Consider the following 22,817-nt stretch of genomic DNA (forward strand, 5'->3'; position numbering starts at 1 on the left):
TCACCGTTTTCAATTTACTTTGGTTAATTACGTTTTTTTTTTTCCTATTCTATTTTTTTAATGCTTCAGGTTTACCTCAAATCAATGCAAGCGATAACGGGGAGCGTTTTGTTCGTATTTTTTAGCTTAGAAGTTCAACTTTTTAGGAAATGAAGGAACGCATAACTTGATTTCATCCTTTTAATGGACTGGCTAACAATGTGGCAGCTGGTTTTTGCAGCTGCGCTCTGCCTCTTCACCGCGTCGGCGGCGCGAGCCTTTTCTGTGGCTGTGCCGAGCACGGCGCGCGCACACACACGTCCCAAACTGCATCTGCAGAGATGACGCTTCAGACTTTTTTTTCCCCCATTAATAATTTCATCGCTGCCGTTTGACGTTTTAGCCTGTGACAAAAAATGCACACTCCCAACCTGCTTTCAGTGAAATCTCTCCCTGATATAAGAACAAATGAAGGTCCATCTTGTAGATTGGCTGCCATGAGTCGTGATCGAGTTAATAATTATATCAGACGTATTTTCTAAACAATGCAGCTCACAACAGAAGTCGTTTAAGGTTACCGTAGCTCTATAAAGCAGGTTTATACGTTGTCCTCCAGTGAAACAAGCCAAGTGATCTTATCTAGTTTTTACAGTTATGTGCTCTCTTTATCACACGCGCCGGAGTTTTGCACTGACACGTGGGAACACACGCTCCCGCCGGTAAAAACGGACCGCGGTGGAAAAGAAGTCTCGACCAACTTGTGAGCTGTGAGGATAGCTGCGCTCACTCTGCTGCGAGTAGCGGCCATTACTGTCCTAATCCGCACCCGACTATAGAAAACAGCCTAAGTGCTTCGGACGGCGGCCCTTACAAGCAGGAAAATATCAACACATCACCGGGGGACAGGATTTAGCCCAGCTCCCCCTGGCAGTATGAGGCTGATCTCAGCATGTCGATCCATATATAACAGATAAAGACAGAGAAATGGAGACTAGCATAGACTTTGACGGCATTGATTAAAGCAGTACATTTTTTATATTGCTATTACTAAAAGAAAATCATGAAAACCGTGTCTCCTTTAAGTGACCAGAGGACATTCTTAGGGGGAACACTGCTGCTTTTTTTGGCTTCGAGTTCTCGGGGTATCGCCTTATCTATTGGTTGTCCGACAGGCCAACCTTTTTTACGCGCTAACGTAACGACACTGCATATGGACACGTCTAGTGTTTGTTTCTGGTTAGCTGCAGTTTCAGCCGTTCATTGTAGCTCCACTGCTCTCACCGCAATAATTGATCGTGGCGCTCCGCTACGGCAAAATGAAAGCCGCCACACCTTCACAATGGAGTTTAAAAATGTGTGTGTGTGTGTATATATATATATATATATATATATATATATATATATATATATATATATATATACTCACCATAATCTGAGGATAAAATGAATTTAAATGTGAAACTGTGATGGTTTTTGAAAAACCGACACCGCCTGCTCCTTCCTGTCTGGCTGCGAAGCTGCTAGTGGCTACTGCGCTGCGCTGCTCTCAGGAGGGAAGGAAAACGAGAGAGGATAATCCAGTGTGGCCCATTTAGTGTCTTTCCAGCTAATTTAGCGACTTTTCAGACCCCTCTAGCAATTTTCTTTCAAAGGGCAACTAGCAATAACGGCTTTTAGCGACTTTCTTTGTTTTAATGGCGACTTTACCGAAAGCAGGAGAGCTGCTATGAGGGTTCCTTCTTCCCTCAGCTCTGTCTCACAGGCACCCGACAGCTGCTGCTGCATCGTCACATAAATGTAGTTTTTAAAAGTAGTCTTTTTTTGGTCTCTGAAACTGTTGCACTAAAATAATTTCCTTAATTTGACTCAACCACAGCTTCAATGACTTATGCACCTTGTTGACTTTGTGGACTCGCCTAAACGGGCTTCGAGGACGCGGGACGTCCCACACCTTGTGCTGCGCGTTTTGAAGCTTTCAGCGCGTTTTGTGCTGCGCATTTGGCTTGACGCAAGTTAAGCGCTTCTAGAGCGGCCGATGCTAGAGTTGCGGCTGAATCAACCAATCAGAGAGACTTCGCTATGTGAAGTGCTGGCGCAGATGGACAGACGCTCTTCAGCTGAAATGGGGCGACTGTAGTTATTGTCCTGGTGGGAAATGCTGGTCAACGCGTCATCAAACCGGGCTCGGGTGAGATGTAAACTTTGAACGCTTCTGAATTATCTGGTGAATCTAGACACGGCCAAGCCACTCTGGATTTCAGCCGCCATCGTACAAAGAGTCTGGCAGAGGAAAAGAACGTCAGAGCGTTGAGGCTCTACACAACGCGTCCGACTTTTATGCGCACAAGCGTCCAAGTTGAGACGTTGAATTCCTTTTTGACGCTCAAAACGCGTTTGGACTGAATGCAGCATAAAACATTTACAGAATAAACGTCAATAATATTAAAGAGAAAAACTGTTGCCTTATATACATTTCCTGAATCAGTGTCTGTGATATTGCATTTGACTACAGGGTTGTAATATTTGGTAGAATATTATATTTCAAGTGCCATGCATTCAAATTCTGCATGTGAACAATGTATTTGTACCTTTTTAATAGACTGCACTCTATACCCAGGCTGGATTTATGTTTTTAGTGGCTGAGTTGCAAAAGCTCACGATGGTGGGGACATTGTGAGGAAGTAAGAACAGGAAGAAAGTCAAATGCATCATATTCTCTGAGTGCCGTATTTTTGGTTGTGTCAGTAAAAAAGGCGTCATACAGAGGACTATTTGCATTATTTTAGACATTTATTTCACACAATCAAAGGCTAAAAACTGACATTTAATCTGGTGAGCCAATTTATTAAACAGCTGCATCCACATCCGTCTGAATAGCGTGGAACAGACCTGGGAGGATGAATGAGGTAAATTAGCATCTCTAACCAGCACGGTTTTATCCAGCTCATTTCAGCATGACGGGCCGTTACGCTGAAAGTTGTCAAACTTACGCCTAAATTAGGCTGTGTGCGTAACGGTGCTACGCGCTAAGCTAACAGGACAACACGGATGTCTCAGAGCAACATAAAGCTCACGTTCATCAGTGAAGTAACCTGGCCAGACAACAGAGCTGTAAGCTAGCGCTAGCTGTTGTTAGCTTCACTGACAGCCCAGTAACACGGTTCTGTCTCAGTACGAGACCTCTGAGCTGCACCACTCAACGCTCTGCTATGTGAATCCAGACTGAAACAGTAAAACATACAAACATGTGTTCAGTCTTTGTTGTTTATAAATTAATGTTTCAATTAATATTAAGTGGTAGAACAGCAGGATAGTTTTCACAAGACTAGCGAGCCCTCTTGTGGCTATGGGCAAGGCAAGTTTATTTATATAGCACATTTCAGTACAGAGACAATGCAAAGTGCTTTACATGATTACAATATAGGAAAATAAAACAGAATAAAAGCAAGTAGGAATAAAATGCAGAAACAAAATAGAACATAGGAAAATAAAAATTAAAAGCAAACAAGTAAAAACAGTTGTAATACAAAGTAAACTAATTATATTTCAGTAGTACAGTTCAATTAGAACAGGCGAAGGCAATCCTAAACAAATGAGTTTTTAATCTTGATTTAAAGGAACTCAGGCTTTCCGCACTTTTACAGTTTTCTGGAAGTTTGTTCCAGATAAGTGGAGCATAGGAACTAAATGCTGCTTCTCCGTGTTTAGTTCTGGTTCTAGGTATGCAGAGAAGGCTGAGGCCTATAGACGGTAATGGTTACTCCTTGGTTCATGGAGGTCAAAATGAATTACCATTTCAATTTTATATATAAGTCGCACCTGAATATAAGTCGTCGGATCGTCCAAACTGTGAGAAACACTGCGACTTATAGTCCGACAAATACGGTAAATTATTTGTGTGTGTGTCAGTATAAGTCTTTTCTAAAGTCTTTACATTTTATAGATCACAAAACGTATTTTTCAGGGGAAAAAGATGCTTCAAGGTAGGTCCTGCTGAAATTTTTACTCCCAAATGGGAAGAAAAGCCGTTTCAACGCTTCTGGGTTTACTTGTTTTGAAAATAATTTAAAGTACATTTAATGAAAGTAATTATGAGATGTAAAAGAAAGGCTGAGTAAAACGGCATTAATTTGAATTCTAGATGTTTAAAAGCAGTTGGCGCATATATTTTTTCTTAGCAAAGCGGCTTGCAGAACATACAGCAGAAAGCAGGTTTCCAGTAGGAGTCATTGATTTACAGGCGAAAAGTGCTGGAGTACAGCATTTTCTATATCAGGGCTTCGCTTGTGTTGTGTGTGAATTACCTGCCTCAGTCCACACTCTGTCCCCTCGCTTTCAGAGAAACAAAGATATATGTTCCCATCTCCAGTATTCCCATTTACTTTTATTTCACGCTCGAGCTGCTGCAATATTGGAGAGAGGGGCCACAAGTCCTAAAGCCCCCCCAAATCTCTCCCCAGGTCCAAGTGAAAGCCCCTCGTCAGAGCGTGTTTAGTGGAGAAACGGCCGTTTCGATTGATTGCTTTGAGGGATTTCTGCCATAGAATCATATTTCTAAAAAAAAAGTACTGATGTCGGCCCATAAGAAATGGTTTGACTTGGGCGCTAATCACAGGGCTCTATATAGACATTATGATGCAGAGCCCATTGGGACAGTGGCAGCATGACTAACTTTAGGTCCCGCATTTGCTCCTAACTTTAGTTCAGTTTAAGCTTCAGCTCACGCTGCTCTGGTGTTTTCTCCCTAAACAAGTCAGAAGTATCATTGATTAATCAAACTTTGCTTGTATAACGCCTTCATTTAATTAAAGGGCTGTGGCCTAGTGGTTAGAGCAGGGCGCTCGCGTCCTGGGAAGGCTGCAAGTTCCCCAGTTTGAATCCCAAACGCTGCCACTTTGGCCCCAGAACGCTCCCCCGGTGCCGCAGAGTGGCAGCCCGCCGCTCCCTAAGGGGTGGCTTTGGTGCTTAGGATAAATTTCATTAGAATAAAAAGCGTAGCAATGGCAATTAAATGTCATTATTATTAATTCTCTGGAACACGAAGTGCTTTATACAATTAATTATGGACCTGCACCCAAACAAAGTGACAAAACGGTCAAAAAAGCTAAACACGTTTAATCTGTACGTTGTTTCATAGACAAGACCGACAAGAACATCCGTTTTCTGTCCTAGAGCTAGATTGAAAAAAAAAATAAAAAAAAGAATTTAAAATTGGATTTTAAGTATTCATACTCAAATGAAAATTAGGAATAACAAAACATAAATACAATGGGGGTCATAAAACAAAGACAGATGCTTCAACAACAATAGCTAAAATGCAAACGTAATGGTGATTATAAAAAAACACAGATAAAATTACCCAAATTGTAAGGGACATAAAATGAAACAACAAAACAACATTAAGTCTGTCATTGCTAAGAAAGATATGAGCTCTATTGTTTGATCTTGTAGCCTACATCTACAAAGAAATTTTAAACATTTTAGACATTATATATGTATGGTAAATATTTCTAAAAACAATTAGATTTATCTTTATTTTATAACTGATATTGAAGTTATATATAATGAATGGTTAGAACATAAAAATGTTGAATAAATGCTTAAGCAAAACGAGTGGAAAGCTGAGATGTTGGTTACAGAAAGCAAATAAAATTTAAAAGAAGGCCCTTAAAATGTAGAATTTGTTGTTTTACTGGTAAAAACTTAGTCTGTCAGGGGTAATATAGACATGAGCGTCTACAAAGAAACCCTAAAAAAAGGTAATAATTACGTAAATATGGGGGTTAGAAAACTAATTCAGATTAGTGTAAAAGAAACAAGGTGAAATGATTGTAGTTGTAGAAAGCAGAGCAAATGAAAAAGAGGTGCATTAAGGAATAGAATAAAATAAAATGTAAATATAAAATTACCCAAACTAAGGGTTGACTAGGAATAAAATGTCTGTTTAAAATCTAAGGAAATGCTGAGTTAAAAAGATTGACTGTTAAAACGCACAAAGGGCGACGTGAATCCCTCAAAGCCTTTTTCTTTTGTCAGAAAAACAACCCAAGAACATGAAATTGTGCCGTTTGGTTTGAAGCGTTGCTGCTGTCGACGTTTTTTTTGAGGAGCGTGGTTTGGCCGTACGGTAGCGGAGACGAGATGCACAGGAAGGACTCTGCGTGTGACGGAGGAATCTTTCAACTCTGAGTCCCAAACACTGAGCGAAATCAGCTCTACCCACAGGGGAGTCCTAGCAGACTTTAGCTTGTTCATTACTCAAACGCACACAGTGGGAAAAACACCAGACCGCTGTAGTTTGAAACTGCTCAGGATTTTCTTTATGGTCCGTGTTCACCATATAGCCACAGCTTGCTCACGGACCCCGCCTCGTCTCTGCGTCTTTCCGTCGGGCCGCCAGAAGCCAGTAGCTCCCTCCGTATTATAAACAAAAGATTTAATAACCCATGATTCATAAATGGGCTTTAAACAAGTCCTGCCGCTGCTTTTTGTAGTCTTTTTTTAACACGCCGCTTCCTTGTAATACTCGCTCCCCTCCATTTGCCGTGCAGTTCTCGGCTTCCTGTTAAGATGGGCCGATGCAGACGTACACCCTAAAGGGTAATCGGCCCGCGTGAAGAGACGGAGGGATCTGCAGTCCTTCATTTAGGAAAGGAGGTATTTTCTGAAGGTTTTCCTGATATGTGGCATTTATTGAGAGACACGCTCTGTGAACGCGGTGACGCATGGCAGAAATCATGGTCAGTGACTGTTATTAGCCCATAACGAGTAAAATCTTTAGTCATTACCCATGTAGCCAGTTTGATGAAGCAATTAAACAAAGATGTTCTGCTTTTACCGGCTTCTTCAGTCTTTTGTAGCACCTGCGTCTTGAGATGGGACGGTTTCCCCCGTATCAATATGTACCAACGTGTTGAACAGTCATATGCTGAAAACCTCTTACTAAGTCCATTTTTGAGTTAGCAGTGCTCCCCCCCAACATTTTGCTGTGCACTGCCGCTCAGCTGGCTGCTACAGGAATGGCCGCCACATACATCTCATGCCAACCACGTTTTATGAAATAAAGAGAAGAAACAAAAACATCAGCAGAGGTTTAATACTAAATTTGTGCATCAGATCGGGATAAATTGAGTCTCGCAGACGATACTGGTCAAACCTCGCTTTAATACATGTTTAACACGTTTCATGTACAGTTTTCTTTTTATACCGACTGTGAATAATAGGTTGTTGTTTCCTCCACAGTTATTCCACACTCTCATCCCTCTTAATTACTTTCAAGTTCATACTTTTCTTCACTTCTAAACACCGTGTGGAAAGCAGCCTAGAGGAAGATTGCGTTTTCTTACATCACTGGAGCAGTTAAGAGTTGTCCTACATGCAGAATTTGAAAGGCAGGTGATTTAATGATGTTTACGTCCTAATAATCTGAACCATAATGTCCTATTCCAATAGGCTTGGGCATCTTACTTTTTTTAATTTTTTACATTGTTTATATGCAGCTTCCAACCCGATTTAAAGTCAATAGTACAACACTGACTCCTCTATCCTGATTAAAACATGTTCAGTTGTCCCATCTGTGTTCATGCTGCATCTTTTTACATCGCTTTTGCACAAACACCAATCAGAGGCAACAGTCAGTCAGGGAAAGAGGACAACACAACAGGTTTGCATATTTAACTGTATTTTTAATAACGATAAGCAAAAAAAAAAAAAAAACGAGGGCAGTTTAGCAGTTACAGTCACCGTACAGAGCAGATGAATAAAGGACAGGCATGCATCGGGCACACGTCGGTCCTCAGGGAGGACCCGCTTGCCCTTCGTTACGCCATCCTGGATCCTGTAGTCATCAAAGCATAGCTACAGCTGGTTGAAGGGGACCAAATCCATTCAAGAGGTGATTTGGTTCCATTTTACCAGCTTTAGCAAAGCATTGTTTCACATCGGACCTGTTGGAGTAAAAACACCTTTTTTTTTTTTTCGTGCTTTAAAATAAATGTTAATCACTCTCAAAACATGGGTTAATATTTGAAGAACACTTAAAAAAAAAAAAAAACGGAGCAGATTTGTCAGCCCAGCTCACCGGCTGAAGTGACCAGTTGCTCGTTTCCCTCCTCAGCTTCATCAAGCCTATGTGACACCCGGGTCTATTAAGCGCCCGCAGCCCATTTACCACCGCGCCAGTATTACCCAGGTACCGGCGATCAAGCCCAGCTGCCTCCCACGCCTATGTCTATTCGTCTTCGTCGCCATCTTTCCGCGCTTTGGCCCCTTCACGGAGTGAGAAAATGTTCTCCGAGAAAGGGATCATAATAATCTGTGGCAGTGCACTTGAGTCAAATGTCCCGGAGTCATGAAGCAATTACAGGCCTTGACAGATGGGGGGGGGCCCCCACTGCAAGCGCCGCCACCGCCGCTCCGGTCACCGAGACGGCCCGGCAGACAAATGCCGAGGCAGAGCTACACGCACGGCTTCTTTGACTCGTGTTCCTGCAGCCGCACTCGGAGGGGAGGTGTCAAGTCACAAACATTAATTTAAGCCGCTCTTCTAAGTCCTTGAGGTTGATTTGCTGTGTGAAGCCTTCAGTTTGTACAGTAACTCTGGGTGTTAGTTCACGTCTTTTTACTGTAATACAGGACTCGTAATCTGCGAGGGGCATCGGAGTGTCCACACAGGAAAAGCCTTTTGCCCGCCTGACAGATCCTGCGTCAGTGCGACGAGGTGACGCCGTCCGTTTTGGAAACACGTCAGCGCTCGCATCTAATCCTGCCGCTCAGCTTGTGTCCTTTTGCAAAGTTAGGCTGAACTTGTGGGGTTAGAATCCTGCGGCATAACTAGAGATGCGGCGCTTAATGAGCCGGAGATTGGAGACCTGACAGTTTTCCCCCGCATCGGATCTGATTGGCGATTGGCGGCTCAAGTGCTGAAAAAAAAAATCAATGTTTTACCCATTTATTAAATGCATCAAAAACATACCCCCATAGTTTTCTATTTCTAGTCACATCGACCACCAGCATATGCTTCCGTGCGTCTTTTGCAAGTTCGGGGAAAAGCTTCCAATTACTTTTGATAGAAAAACAGGTTTGAATCTGACAAACGTTTGTTTTCTCCGTCCTTTGAGTAATAAAAATCGGTATGGGCCCATGAAAAAGACCTGATCGGTGCACCTCTAAAACGCTTTACTCCGTTGTTCCATCTCCAGTCCTCAAAAAGCCACCGCCACACACTTATGGATTTAATACCCAGCTGATGGACGTCTGTTAGTTGTTTTTAATCCGAACCGATTCATTTCTAATATCTCAGTTGTTGTTTTTTTGTCGCCCTATTTCACAGGGGTCGCTGGGCTGTGAACGCAGTCAGCTGCTATAATTATTGACGTTTTTCCTGCCAGGGCACAAATGAAATCCTCCGAGTGGCCGGTGACAGCTGAGCGATATACAGCCGCGCTTGTAGACGGCACGGAGGTCAACATAAGGCCAGCTTGATATGGCACACCAGGCAGGTCTATTTGTAACATACACATGCACATTCATGCTTCCTCACTTACACACTTAGGTTCACTCCAGAGTCAGCTGGCCCGGCTGCTCGACTCATTTAAGGGCCATAACAGGGCAAAAGCCAGGGGCACGACAAGCACTAAGCATTTGATAATGTCAGCATCTGCTGCGTTTGTCACTTCGACAGCAGGTCAAGGCTTCTGAGAGGGCCTGCTGAAACACGCCGGACATGGCACACACACACACATATATATATATATATATATATATATATATATATATATATATATATATATATATATATATATATATATATATATATATATATAATATATATATATATATATATATATATATATATATATATATATATATATAAAGAGACTTGTTTATCAAATTGCCATCATGTCAGTTATTGTTTTTACGAAGTTTACATCTGCAGGCTAGGTTTCCTCAGTAAACCTACCTAATTTACTTCCAGTTGTTGAGTTATTAGTCATTTCAAGCTGTTTGACTTACTAATTGGTGTATCTAGGACAACTTTTGGCAACATTCACATCCAAAGAGTAATTTCCCCCCTCAGTCCTATCAAATAGAATCCGTCTAGAGCCACAAAAGTTGCGTGACCTGTTAGAAACTGATTGCTTCCTGGGTTTTCAAATAGCTTCTTTCAAAACACTTTTCAGTCGTTAAATTAAAAGAGTAATAATTGTATTTTTAGGCTTTGAAAGTAAGGGAATAATGCAACCTTTTAAAAAATGGAAATCGACGCATCTATTTGGATTTTATGTTTCTGAAAGATGAAGATTGGAGGAAGCATGGAGTTTGCCACCGAATTACAAAAAAGTTTTCATTGCATCATTCGTTTTATTCTTTGCAGAAATTGCTTTAAAGACAGAGAAAACAGCTTAATTTTTAATACTTTTTTGGTATTTACCTTCTTATCACTGCTGAGTTTATTAGTTTTGGCCTAAGTTATTTTCAAACCACTGTGGAGGGACTGAAAAGCTGCAGGTTGGAGACCACTGATATAAGGTTAAGTCTTTATTATTAGTGTTTTGCTTTTACTTAATACATCGGGCCTGTTTCATAGAGCAGAAAAGCCGAACAAGATTCAGTTTACACTACCTTTTTATCTAATCTAAACTTGTAAAATGGTTGTTAGCGATATAACCTAAAAACTTTTAAAAATGCAAATTCAAATCCTGTATGATTAGTGTAGTTTTGCCATATTTATAAAAGTAAATATTCATTTGCAGTGCGGTGGCTTATTTATTTTTTAACCTGCAAAATGTGTTTGCGAGGGCATCTAAAAGTTTTTAAAAGAGGGGGGGGGGTTAACTTGTGCTAAAGTTAGTCCGGTCCTTGTTTATAATCCAAGCGAAGGGCAGAAAAGTGGGGGCCAGGGTGGGTGAAAGTGCTCGATATGAATAGCTCGCCATGCGAACAACTGCATGCTATGCTAGCGCTCTGCCCCCTCACCTCAGTTATCTCTCTTTCCATATCTGTTGCCTCTTTTTTTGTTGTTTTTTTTTGTTTTTTTTTGTTTGAAGCAGTCAACAATTAGAATCAGCTGACGGGCCAGAGCTGACCCTGATCCTGCATTGTCACTTTCTGATGGTCTAATCTGGCTGCCATGCGGCCCCGCAAAGCATTTGGCAAGCATAGCAAACGTGAACAATGAGAGCAGGACTGAGAGAAGAACGGAGGGAGGAGGAGGAGAGGGGGGGGGGTGCATAGGTTAGCCGGGTTGATGCGGGGAGGGGGGTAAGGGTAAGGGCAAAAGTAACGCAGGGCAGCCGTAGTTAAGACTGTTAACATAAAATCCATACAATGCAGCAGCAGCACAATTTTTTTTTTTTTCTTCCTGCCTCATCAGCAACATCTTTGCTCTCCTTCAGTTACACGCTCGTTTTTTTTTTTTGTTAAAAAGGGCGCCCGCGACGTTGAGAGATTTGATCCCAGTCACCTTGCTGGAGCCATGCAGGAGCGGTGGAAAAGATTATGGCATTAATATTGAGGAGCTGCTCCCTGCGTAGCACTCGCTGCTGAGCGAAAGTTGGTGCTAAGTTGCAGTTGGCTGACTGTCAGAATGCAGCAAAATCACCCAAGAATGAAAGGAAGGCCCCCCAGTTTATACAGCAAGGTCACAAGGAATCTCCAAACGCCGCTTCGCGACGCCGACACGGGTGTTTCGACCTTTTTTTTATGCTAACTTATGTAATTACCCCCGATGAATTGTTGCTATATCTTGGATGAGAGCTTTTTATTGGCCAAGTCAGCTAGTTTGGGAAAAGCATTAAGTTCCCTACAGCGATTACTGCTGCAGTGAGGCTGCCCAGAGACAGTATAGCTAATGCATGAGTCTCTTTTTTTCCCCCCCGCTCTCCCCTTTACTTTTACCCCGTTTCCCTTTTTGTATGCACACAAACAGTCCAAAAAAAACAAAAAAAAACCCCAGCAGACATCTTCATGACACACGTTTTCAGAACGAGGACTTGCACCTCACCAAGAATACATACTTCTTTACATTCCATAGCTTTCATATGTTCATATGGGTACATAAAGAAGTATGTACACCAAGGAGGTAATCTTAGTTTTGAAATGTTCTCACCTTTTTTTCTTTTTTTTTTGCCAAGGTCAGGAAGTTGGGAGCAGAAGGTCTTTTTTTTTTTTTTTTTTCTCGCTCCTCTCTGTTCCCCCTCTCCCAAGTATGGTAGTGTGCAGTGTAAGGTGACTTTGAGTGTAAATTCAGTTCAACACTCAAGGCTTTCCTTTGGTTGCCATGTAAGGCTGAGCAGCCAGTCCCCCCCCCCCCCCCCCCCCCGCCCCTGAACGCAACAGAAACTTTGCAGTCCATACCATAGCCGACCGTCCCAGCCAAACCTCTCTCGCTCGTCCTCGAGGCAGCCCAGACTACTCTGGACGGTGGAGAGGGGAGCAGATGCAATATGGGAGGAGGGAAAAATGTTTTAAAAAAAAAAAAAGAAAGAACAGCCCCCCCTCCCCCAAAAAAAAAAAAAAAAAAAAAAGAGTTATCAGGAGTAGGAGTTTCCAGCGTTTGATGTTTCCTGGCAGCACCAACAATGTGCTTATATACCAAGGGTCCCGCTGACGGTCCCAACAGTTCCGCTTCTCTCCGCCCACTTGCGTCTGGGTCCGACTTCTTCGCTGTGATTTCGTCCCCACCCCCATTTTAACACCGTTTCTGAACGTGCCTCCCCATCTGTCCTGACGCCGTCGTACCAGCACGCACGGCCCTAACGCTACTCGCGTCAGCGCCCCCCCCCTCCACCTCACCCCGTAGCTTTCTGGAGTGCCTGCCTGCTGATGTTTGAAAACGACAGTGATCCAAGTTGAACAGGAAGCTATTGTGAGCAGGATTTGGGCTTTAGGCGTGCGGGCAGGCCATAGGTCACATGAAGCCGCTAATGCCCACTCAGCACTTGTGGATTGGTCCTCTGTACGCCCCCCTCCCTGCCCAATTACCCCCCCATCTCCCCCCACGCCCTCTCTCTCTCTCTCTCTCCCCCTTCTTCTCATAGATCGTCGTTGTATGGTTACGCTTCCTCACTCGATTTCACCGGTCTGCCCTCCCACCGGAACCAGACTTTATGTTGCAGAGCTGCCCGAGCGAATCAATAGCTATTTGCATGGTGGCGAGAACTGTTCAGCGGACCCTCTAATGAGTCTTTTACCCCCCCCACACCACCAACCCGCACATTCCACAAGTTGACGCCGCCTCCGACCGCGCTAAGCTCGACCACCAGGCTGAACGCTAAGGAATTGGGTTAAGGGAACCCAGGTCGGCGTTTAAATCTGAGAGTCCGAGTGTTAAAAAGTTGAATAAAATAATCATAATAATCTAGGAGAAAATAGTGGTGCAACGCGCTTGCAGTGGAAGGGCTTTGGAATAGTAATGAGAGAAGGTGTTAGCGGAGGTGACAGCTGTTCCCCAGCACAAAGACGGGGTTTGGGAAGGTGGAGCGGCGCGGTCCTGAAGGTGTGACGTTCTGTTTAGGAAATGTCACAGCTGCCCGACAGGGTGAGCGCATACAGGGGGGGGGGGAGAGAGGCAGAGGCAGTGAAATTCCTTCCTACGCGCTGGGATAGACCAGCGAATTAGCCTGCTGCTGGCTGTGTGTGCTGCAGCACCGTGTGCCCTGCATGCCCTGCCTAGCCCACAGCAGCTCCAGACGCAAAGAGAGCGGAAGCTGGGCTGTAGCTTCATCCTGTGACACAAATCTACTCTGCCGGCCATTGCTGCACAAATTTACCCCCCCACCCCCCCTCACTTCCTCAGCCTGCACCCTCCACACCCCCGCCCATCCCTGCACATCTGTATTAATACGCTTCTCACAGCTGTGTGCCGTCAATCCGCTTTTCCCACCCCTCCTGCCCGGGACTCATGACCTGCCCGCTCTTCATCATCATCATCCCCCCCGATACTTTCTCTGCATCCCTCTGCCCCAGCCGGCACACCTTGGTCCCGACAGTTTAGGGGCAAACTTACCTCCGCTGATCTATACCCCCACACCCAATGTTTGGAGTAAAACCAAAAAAAGGGGAAAGAAAGAGGGGGGGGGGGAAAAAAGTATCAAAGACATAAAAAAAAGAGATGTAAACAACACTTTAAAAAGTCCACGTAATTATAAGGTCCTGGAGGCAAAAACGTATTGAGGAGCTGTTTGGATGCAAAAAGGATGCATTGTCTCTCCGCACCCGTGCAGGTCTGAGTTAACAAGTCCATCATTAGACAGCAGCAGAGCTGCAACCATGAAGCCTAATGAGCCAAAGAGCTCTGCTGCTGCAGCATGTCCGGCCAGTGCCAGGAACACAAGAGAGCGAGAGCGAGCAAGACAAGGAGGAGGGGGGGGGGTAAGATGAGAGAGACAGAGTGGAGAGTGCAAAAAACTGGGATAAAATCCATGTGGACCATAGCAACTCCCACAGCTTCTATTCCCACCTTTCCATCTGCGTCTTCTCCTCGTCCGCACTTTTTCCTTTGACAATACCTTCGTTTGCTTTCTCTTTTTTTTTTTTTTTTTTTTTTTTTTTTTTAAAAAGACAAGAGGAGCAAGAGCAGGAGACAATAAAAGCCCAAAAAGGTGCTTTCTCAGGTTAAGTTGCGTCCCAGCGATGCTGCTGCGTCTGCAGAACGGTACATTCCACTCCCTCTTTGGGGCTATGCGGCTCAGAGGCGAACCGCGCGCTTAACACGTCCGAAGAAAGCAAGGAGGCAAGAGACGGGACGTAAGACGTCAAGGCCAATCAGGGGTAAACTCCGTCGGATAGCCAAAGAAGAGTATATATATTACCTGTCAAATCAGTTTTTTTTTTCTCTCTCCCCACATCCGTGCTGCTCCTCTTCTCCTCCCCTCCTCCTCCTCCTCTTCCTGTAGTGAAGAGAGCCATAATGACCTAGAGAGCGCTCCAGCTGCTGCAGCCATCGTGTGTGCCGGGTACACGCCTGACTCGCTGATTCAGCTTCTATGTTTAGGGGGGAGGCGGTGTGGGGGATGACGGGCGGGTTGAGTGCTACAGTCAGAGAGGGGGGAGGTGGGGAGGTGGTGGGGGAAAGAGAGGGAGAGGCACACGCACACATGCATATAAACATTCCTACACAAACACAAGTCATACCTTTAGAAGGGGGGGAAGATGTAGAGTTGCGATTTGTCTAAGAAGGGCTGGGGGGGAAAAAACTGCAGCGTTTTTTTTTTTTTCCTTTCCATCATGTGCATTCTAGGGAAGAGAGCTGGGAGGATGCCCTGATCGGTTGAGGAGAGGCAGAAAGTATAGCAGCCTTCTTCTGTCGTCTCTGTCGTCACTCGGCGAGCAGCAGCAGGGCTCGATCCGGCTGCTCGACCCGAGCTTCTCAGCGGAGCTCCGTTCAGCAGATTCAGATCCGAGCGTTTAGGAGACGGTTCAGAGCAAATGTGAGAGGTGCACTTCAAAAGTTGGCCGGATGTGGTTTCAACTCATCAGGAAAGTCCGATCTGGTTTAAAAAATAAATAAATAAATAAATGTGTTTAGTAAAATCAGTTTTAAATTTAAACTTAATAATTGATACAGGCCTAAGATAAGATAAGATAAGTTAGGCTTTATTGATCTCACAATGGAGAAATTCACTTGCCACATCGGTTCATACAAGAAGATGCAGAGTAGGAAAGGTGCATTCAGTTATATACAGTGAATCTTCGTATTTACAATGGATCAAAAAGGATACAAAAAAATACAAAAAGAAATAGAAATGGGCATATGCTGTCTTATTTACATACATAGATATCTATATGTATATAAAACACACAGAATAATTATTATATATATATATATATATATATATGATATATTTATATATATATATATATATATATATATATTATATATAATATAATAGATATATATATATGTATGTATGTATACGCCTACATGCATACGTACCTACACGTATATATGTGCATATACATTCGTGAATATATTCATTTGTACATACATACCTACATGTGTACTGACATATGTTCAGCTATATGGTCGCAGGTCTGCGATCATATAGTTCTCCTAACTAGAATAAATAAGATCGACTAAACATGGTATGACAATATTTTTTGCCATTTTCCTGAGAATGAGATCTTTGCAATATTTAAAATTCCCAAATTGGTACTCATGGGTTTAACCCCTTTTTGCCTATTTATGAAACCTAAGAAGCACCACAAAGAAATTCACGAAGAAAGAAAGCCAAAATAAAATTTCCAACAATAATATTTTAAAATAAGGAAACCCGGCTGCTCCTCAAAAGGCACTTCGCATCAGTATGATCCAATATTAAAAAAAAAAAAAAAATGGCCTAAACAGCACAGCAGTGGATCTCATCTGTGTGTCTGTGAAGGAGGATTTAGGCAATCAGTAACACTTTGGCTTGTTTGCTCTAAAGCTAGTTTGGAGGAGGTGAAACAGGTTCGCTTTTCACAACAGCTAGCACCGTTTTCCCAGTAGGCCACATATAAACTGGTTCGTCCGTCGTCCTCCGCTACGCAGCAGAGCCTTCCCCGTGTCAAAGCCAGCGTCTTAGCAACATATTTACGACTGCAAAGTGAGCGAGACTCTGGATGATCCCGGCTGATGTGCTGATGAAAATACTAATTTTGGTATTAAATATCAATATACAGCACACGCCCTTAATCGTATCCAAAGAGAGATGGATTTCTTTTCTGAATTATGAAAACACACCGTGGTCTTAAACAGCAGTTAGCATTTTTTTGTTTTTACAGAATATGTAAAACATATCTAGAAATATCTTTTTACTTGACGTTAGGTCTGGGCAATATATCGAGATAAAAAAAAAAGAGATACAAGATGAGACTGTCGTTTATATCGAGATGTTCTATGTTGCGTTAGAATAATACTGTTATTTATTCCAGTAGGTTATTTTCAGCCCGTTTCTCATAATGATCTACAGCTGTTGGTTAAAAAAATGTGCCTGTGAGACATTTGGGGAACAGCTTTGATTCTGAGATGCCTTTTTTATAATTACTTTTTGAAAAGTCAAAACATATCTGCGTAAGTATCGCATGTCAGCATTCTGCCTTAAAATACCCAGATGTTATTTTAGGTCTATGTCGCCCAGCCCTACTAGATATAGCAGGTATTTGAGGAAAGCGCCGACTTTGTTAATGAGCCAGAAATACTAGCATCAAAACCGACATGCTCATAGGGTTAAACAGTTTCCCCCCCTAGAGCCACGAAAACTTTATTGTCACTGTCAGAGATGAGCAACACAGGATCGTCTAAAACCCTTTTAGTTATTTTTACTCATCGGACGTGTCCAGATCTCGTTTCTGCGGGCTCTTCTTTAAACTCGTACCTTTTCCACCGCCCGGCGTGTGCAGGACTCTGCAGAACGGTGGCCACTCTGCAGAGAGCCAAGCATTTCAAACACGCCTCGGTCCCATTTTTGCTGCGCTGCTCCTGTGTCTTGTCTCACTACCTCCCTTGACCATTTTTAGTCAAGCAGTGCAAAAAATAGTTCCCACTCTGCTCTTCCTCTTGCCCCACCCTCTCCATATCCCCCCCCCCCCCCCCCCCCCCCCCCCCCCCCAACGGTTGGCCACAGCTCCGGGAAGCATCCCGTGCAGCTAGCTCCCGGCCCATCGATTCCACCCGCCTGGAAGGAGAGAGCAGCACTGGACCAGATAAGACCCTGCTACCATTTGCTGCGCTATTTATAGTAGCTCCAAATAAAGTGGTCTTCTCGTGCTTCCACTTGTATATACTTAACCCCCCCCCCCCCACCCCGTCTTCTGCTTTGCATCGTCACCACCAGCTTCACTGTCGCCTCACGTACCACCTTCTTGCCCTCTTTGTCCCTTTGACCCACCTCCAGTCCCCTTCCATCTTTTTTTTTTTTTTTTAAATAGAGCTGGAAAACTCTGCTTATGGTAGATCTTCTGTCCTCTCACTGCTAAACTTGGAGTTAAAGCACATCAGTGCAAGGGGGGGGGGAGTGTAATGCAGAGAAACATGAAGGGCATGGAGCAAAAGACAGGCTTTTCTGATGCATTCATTTATTTACAGCGCCTTCGGGGAGCAGGAGGATGCCGGCGGTAGCCTTACACTACCTCTGAGGCGCGGGGAAGTTTGGATTGCTTTTCTCCTATTTTGAGTTCTCATTAATTTCCAAGTGTCTTTTTCAAGCTTTCCCGAGGCGCGCCCACTGAAGAATCTATTTAATTAGTTGGTCTCATCATGCTGCACATCCAGTCTGCACAGGAGCAATGTCCTCTTTGCCCTCCCTTGTTCTTCAGCGTCTGCTCTCCTCCTTTTATACCTGCAGCTTCCGGTCGGGAAGTCCGGGCGGGAGCCCTCTTTGCGCGATTGCTCGCTGGTTAAAAGCAAACGGCGTCATGTCATGGCAACAAATGGGCACCAGTTTGCTCTTTCGATCACTCATAAGGGAATCACTCGCTGATTGATTTGGACTTTCCATGAGCTTAAAATTAGTCCCCCAGTTTCTTAAATTGATACGTTTAAGTCATTCTGCTCTCGGTCACAGTTGAAACTCTGGCTTTTTTTTTTTTTTTCCTTTGATAGAGATATAAGAAGATACGGACTTCACATTTTAACTCTGTGTTTTTGCTTTAGCCTATTTGTTGCAGTAATTTTAAAGGTGACGTACATCTGTCACCGCCCAGACACAAACGAGGCTCCTTCCCCCGTGATTAAAAAAGGGTTCTTCAGTTCGCCGGTTACAGTAAATGGTGAGGTTGTGTTGCACAAACAGCACAAAGTAGTTGTATTCAGTCGTGTTATCAGACGTGTTTGTTGAAAATCGCATTATTATACTGCATTATTAAAATGGCAATAATAACAACTGCAACTATTTTCAGCTCTTGGGATTTCCAAACATCATTTGGAGTTTATTGTTACAGCCTTTTTTCTCTCTCCTGAAAGCGATACATTTTGCGATAATTTGCTATCCCTAATGAACGTAATCCTTCATATATTTGGTTTTGCATTTAACTGATGTTTGGTTTTAGGTTTTAAAAAGTTCCCGGTGAGAGACCCCTAAAAAGACCTCCGTAAATTACAATTTAAGACATTCACCAATCCCTAGAACATAGCTTTATCATGTTAACTTAATAACCTTACTGACAAAAGCACAACTTACAATAGTAATACAATAGTGTTGTGCTGAGAGGGATCAGTTATAACAACTGCAATAACAAAAAAGCAAAAATTTTAATAAATTAACGAATAAGCATGTTTTTCTGAATGCATCTTGCAGACCAGATGTGTTTTGCCCCTAATAGTTATGGAGAATGGTTTCTGCCCTGGTTTTACGCTTAACCTTGCTAAATACACACGTTCTGTTCATGAAGGAGCTTGCGGGTGACTTATTAGGAGCAATATGATTTTATTTATTTTTTTACTGCCAAAACAAACCACGAAAGCGTATTTTCAGGACTAAATTGTTTTAAGTTTGAATCACGTGCCCTTTAGTTTTGTCATCATGTAATAATGCCAAAATCCCTCAACAGCAACTACAATATACACATTTAACATGCTACCTACTTGGAATTTAAGACTCAGTGTTGGCATATTTACTTTTTTTTAATTCCTAAAATGTAATTATTACTTTTAAGGGTTGTTTAAATTTCAATTTGACCCTCCACAGAAAGCCTGTGTCGTGTTGGGTTCCAGTTGCAGTTAAACAATTGCAATAAATGTATGACTTTTACAAGAAATGTCTGTTTGCTAGGTAGTGCTAACCAAGCCTCTCCTAATAACAGCTCAGCCAAAAGTTACTTTCCTGGCAGCGATTGAAGCTGGGATTTTATCCTCTATCCAGTTGCATTACTATCTCTGCTGAGGATGTCCTTGTCTTTTTTTTTTTTTATTCTCTTTGGGTTTCCACTCTGCTTGTTGTAGTCACCCAACCCACCAGTTTAATCTCAATTACATCCCGCAATCCCATCTGCTCCTGAAGCACAACAGCATGGCTTATGTCTTCCCTCCATGATAAATAGCGCAGGGCTGAATGTTTAGCTGAGCAGTTAATCGATCAATACGAAAAGGGTCTAAGGGTTTACTAATGGATGCTTGTTGGTTCACTGGATGAATTCTAGGTCAGGTTTTCCTTTGTATGAGTACTGTTTAAAGTATATTTCTACTCAGACTATGTACACATATTCAGGACTATCCATTTGTCTTCAAAAGATAGAACGTGCATGAATATGAATAAAGTAGTTGTCAGTACAAGAATGCTTAGTAATGATTCCAGCGTTGATCAGAAGTTTGCATACACTGATTATTTGCTTTAATGTTTAATTAATTATGAGCTTTTGTTGACACATTTGAACTCTTCGTTTAGACCTGGACTCTATTGTCATTAAACTGCACATTTACAGTGTACTTTTGAACAAAATTCTGATGCAAGGCTAAAAAAAAAACCCTAATAAAAACAGAAGACAGAAGTGAAACAGTATAAATATAAGTATGTGAGAATTAAATGTTAAATGTTTAAAATATAAAAGAAACAGAAACCAAATACACTTGTCAGGAATCAAGCAGCAAACCAAAAAAATGTATATGTCCAGAAAAGTTTTATTTTGGTTTCAGATAGAATAATAAAAATACAGCTTAGATGATTTAAACAATAAATAAATTGGTAAACAAGTTTAAAATTCTTCTCTAACCCCCAGTCGGTCGAGGCAGATGACCGTTCATACTGAGCCCGGTTCTGCTGGAGGTTTCCCTCCCTGTTAATGGGGAGTTTTTCTTTCCACTGTCGCTTCATGCTTGCTCAGTATGAGGGATTGCTGCAAAGTCATGGACAATGCAGACGACTCTCCCTGTGGCTCTATGGTTCCCCAGGAGTGAATGCTGCTTGTTGGGACTGAAGCAATCATCTGGTTCCCTTATATAGGAATTTTTTGACCAATCTGTATAATCTGACCCAATCTGTATAATATGATTGAACTTGACTTTGTAAAGTGCCATGAGATGACATGTTTCATAAATTGGCGCTATATAAATAAAATTAAATTGAAAACAAATTAATTGAAAATTAATGGTGGATTTTCTCCAATCCAAGTGTGGTCAAAGTTACACATACAGGCGCAATTAAATTCAGTTAAAAAATACATTAATTTATCCCAAAGGGAAAACATACACAAACTAGTGTTAGTAATTTTTAAATGTTCCTCAGTAAGTTGCAGGGAACTTGAATGCTTGAATAATTGCCTCTCTGTTTTGATCAGAAATGGACATCCTCATTTTAAGTCAATGGTTTCTTGGCTCATGGGTTGTGATTAAGTTGAAGATTTTGGATGAAGGTCCTGTTCAATATTTTGCTCACTTTGTGCGGCACACTATAACGATTGGTAGTGAAACGTCCCCACAGCATGCTGTTGCCTCCACCATGCTTCACAGTTGGGGGACTTTCTCAGGTTTGAAAGCCTCCCTCTGAGTTAGTCACTGTGGCCAGACAGCTCAATATTTGTCTCATCTGACTTTAATTTATTTATTTATTTTTTGGCTTGTGCATATGGCCAGCTCCAGATTTCAGTCGTGCTTGGGAGTGTCTGCTTTTGTTCAGCACACCCTGACGCCATGTTGCTTTTAAACACGCTTCGCTGTGGAAAGTGACACTGATGCTCCAGCATCTTCCAGGTTTTGATAAGCTTGGGCCTCGATGGTTCCTCGATGGTTTCTAAATGCTTTAACCACTTTCCTTTCATCTGAGGACGACCGTTGAGGTTAAATCATTGACACAGCTTGGCGTTCCAACTGGAAAGTCGTCTTGAACGCACACTTAAAAACTTGCTTTGGAGTGGATAAAGCACACCAACACTACACCATTGGAACAGGTCAAAGCTCAACCACGTCACAAATATATGAACTATGGCCAGGCCCGGCCAGAAAACCAACCGTTTCAAATGAACTTTAGCATTTCTTGCAAAAAGAATGATCAGCCATCCTGGCAGAATTACGTAACAGGTTTAATGATTATAAAAATTGGTTTCCCTGCCACTTGCCAAAGGGCATTCCACCTAATGTTAGTGGGGATGTATATATCTGAACCTGAAGCAATAAATATTATGGGTGCAGATTAAAGCAAATCTGCATTAGTTTTAAACTTGTGCACTCAATAATTGTTTTTAAAAACCCACTGAGGGTTTTTTGTTACACAATCACTCCATCCTGTAAGAAAAAACAAAATTCACAAGTATTTCAGTGACATTCGTGGCCATGAAGGGAGTAGGGCTAGGCGATGATGGGCCAAAAATGATATCTTGATATGCCAGTATACAATACTTATCTCGATAAGTTGTTAGTTTTTCATAAAGTGATTATATAAAGGTCTCTGAATGAAAGCTTTATCCCAAATGGCTCACAGGCACATTTTTTTTTTGAAAACAAAAAGCTGTGGATTAAAAATAAGAAATGGCTGAAAAATAACCTACTACTAACGTAACATAGGCCATCTTGATATAAACGATATAGTCTCATCTTATATCTCCATTTAAAATAAATAAATAAATCTTGATATTCTTACAATATCAATATATTGCCCAGCCCTAGATGAGAGTACGTACATCTGACTGCCTCTGTATCTACCGTCAGTAATTCGTCTATTTGTTAATGGTTGTTTTGTTATTCTTGTCTGTCTGTTCCACGGCGACATGTGCTGGCTTTCTTTGGCCGGGTCACCCCTGTGGAAAAGGTCTTAATCTCAGTGAGGTCTTTTGTCTGGGTAAGTGAATCTGTAGTAAAAATAATAAAAACTCGTTGGACGTGAGAGGTCAGACCGTGACCGCATCACACAACCATCAAAGGTTCTGAC

General features: G+C 42.4%; 1 protein-coding gene across 5 annotated transcripts in view; it reads left to right on the forward strand.

Annotated features, from left to right (window-relative positions):
* mib1 (mindbomb E3 ubiquitin protein ligase 1) overlaps nucleotides 1-22,817 on the forward strand; it is a 99,305-nt gene that overhangs the window by 23,216 nt on the left and 53,272 nt on the right. The gene's annotated exons all lie outside the window — the stretch shown is intronic.

Source organism: Fundulus heteroclitus, chromosome 6, assembly GCF_011125445.2.
Source record: "Fundulus heteroclitus isolate FHET01 chromosome 6, MU-UCD_Fhet_4.1, whole genome shotgun sequence".
NCBI classification, from domain to species: domain Eukaryota; kingdom Metazoa; phylum Chordata; class Actinopteri; order Cyprinodontiformes; family Fundulidae; genus Fundulus; species Fundulus heteroclitus.